The sequence below is a fragment of the Hevea brasiliensis genome, unplaced genomic scaffold (assembly GCF_030052815.1).
Source record: "Hevea brasiliensis isolate MT/VB/25A 57/8 unplaced genomic scaffold, ASM3005281v1 Scaf49, whole genome shotgun sequence".
Lineage (NCBI taxonomy): Eukaryota > Viridiplantae > Streptophyta > Magnoliopsida > Malpighiales > Euphorbiaceae > Hevea > Hevea brasiliensis.
The window spans coordinates 146,280-148,316 of NW_026615017.1; the positions used below are offsets into that span (position 1 = coordinate 146,280).

Below are 2,037 nucleotides of genomic sequence, written 5' to 3' on the forward strand. Positions count from 1 at the left end.
CTTAGACATGATTGTAGATGTTAATTGAAGGATTGAAAGGTGAAGATTAACATTAGAAAATCAAGATCTTGAACCTAGGGATTCTGACCTAGACATAGGCTGATACCTCTGTGGAACCTAAAATTTGGTCAAAGGTCTTAAAGGATTTTAATTAATTTGATCACCATGAAAGTAGGGTTTGAGTTAATTAAAATACACCCTAGATGCCTTGAGAGAGGATTTAGGATAACTTAGGGCTAATTTCCATCAAGGAAAATGATCCTCAATTTAGTAAATAAATGAGATAACATCCCTAATAAGATTCAAGTTGAAATCTTAACTCCAGAATTGTTCCAAAAATAGATTACTTCATTTTAAGTTTACTATTCTAGAGTTTAAAGTTAACAAACTTCATTCCCTAAATATTTGATAGCCTAAACAGTTAAAATTACGGTGTAGATTGGTACTTGCTAAACAAAGGTCCTCGTGGAAACGATATTCTACTTATCACTTTATTACTTGTTAGCGATCCGTGCACTTGCGAGGTTGTAAAACTAGTAAACAAGTTTTTGGTGTCATTGCTGGGAATTTTTTGGCTATAGTGATATCAAGCGATAGGCAATTTAACTGATTTAGGCAATTATATTTATTATATAATTTTATTTTACTGGTTATATTTTTCTTCTTTTCTCTCAGGTGTCAATCTGGTATATGACCAGAACAAGGCCAGAAGAAGAAATTTTGAATTGTGATCTGGAGATAGACAGAAATCTGAAAGCCATCAGCAGGGAAAGGAAACATCAAGAGCACGGTCAAGGAGATCTTGAAATTCCAACCATGGCCGATAATAATGACAGACCAAGACTCTTGAGAGACTACGGAACTCCATCTGTCCAAGGATTTCAGCCTAGTGTTACTAAACCCACAGTGGAAGCCAACAACTTTGAAATAAAACCAGCATGGCTCCAAATGATTCAACAAACCCAGTTTGCAGGTTCACCTATAGAAGACCCGCACTATCATCTCCAGTGCTTTCTTACGTTATGCGATACATTCAAGATGAATGGAGTGTCTGATCAAGCAATAAGACTCAGAGCATTCCCATTCTCCCTTCGAGACAGAGTAAGGAAGTGGTTACTTTCTCAACCAGCTGGAACGTTCCCTACTTGGGAGAACCTTTCTCAAGCTTTTCTACCAAGGAATTTTCCACTTACAAAGACTGCAAAACTAAGGTTTGAGCTTAACACCTTCAGACAAAAGGAAGGAGAATCACTCTATGACGCATGGGAAAGATAAAAAGACCTGCAGAGGGAATGTCCACACCATGGCATAGAAGATTGGCTATTAGTGCAGAATTTTTTCGAACAGCTAGAACGTCTGGAAAAATATTTAGACTAGAGTAAGGAGTCATAAATAACTCAAATAATGGTAAGAAAAATTTAGGAAAAATTTTTGAAATAAAATACAACCAAGTTAAATGAGCCAGTGTCCTAGCGATGGGTAACCCAGTGGGAAGTTGCGGTCCTCGTAGCTAGGAGCCTTAAACCCGAGAGAAAATTCATGAAATAATTTTTGAGACTCCAAAGAAGAGTCATTGAGGTTTCAATGGCATTAGAATGCTAAGAAGATGCTTAGAAAAATTTTTAGATCGGTACAGACGATTTTGGCTCAATAAGCCAAATGGAGGGCATTTTGGTCATTTCATCTTCAGAGATGATTTTTGGCCAACTTTTCCAGTTAAATAAATAATTTATATGGCGTAAAATATGAATAAATATTGCTAAAAATTGAATTGAAATTGGGTAGAAAAGAAAAGAAAGGAAAATAAAGGAAAACATGAATTATGACATCATTATGATGTCATTAAAAAGAGCTCCTCCAATCACCTTTCAACAACCACCCTTAAATCAATTAAAAAGGAAGAAAAATGAGTTAAAAATCAAACAAATTCTATTTTTCCTCTCCAAAAGAATCGGCAGCCTCTCTCTTCTCTCTCAACCTCTATTGAAACTCATTTCACAAGCTTGATTCCCACCTTATTTCACCATAAAACCCTAA

The 2,037-nt window shown here is 35.7% G+C and overlaps 1 non-coding gene across 1 annotated transcript; it reads right to left on the reverse strand.

The window, feature by feature from the left end:
• Window positions 1–1,203: 1,203 nt before the first annotated feature.
• LOC131177458 (small nucleolar RNA R71) lies at window positions 1,204–1,310 on the reverse strand. Its single transcript, XR_009146930.1, has one exon. It is a non-coding gene; the product is annotated as a small nucleolar RNA R71 (small nucleolar RNA).
• Between the last annotated feature and the right edge of the window lie 727 nt (window positions 1,311–2,037).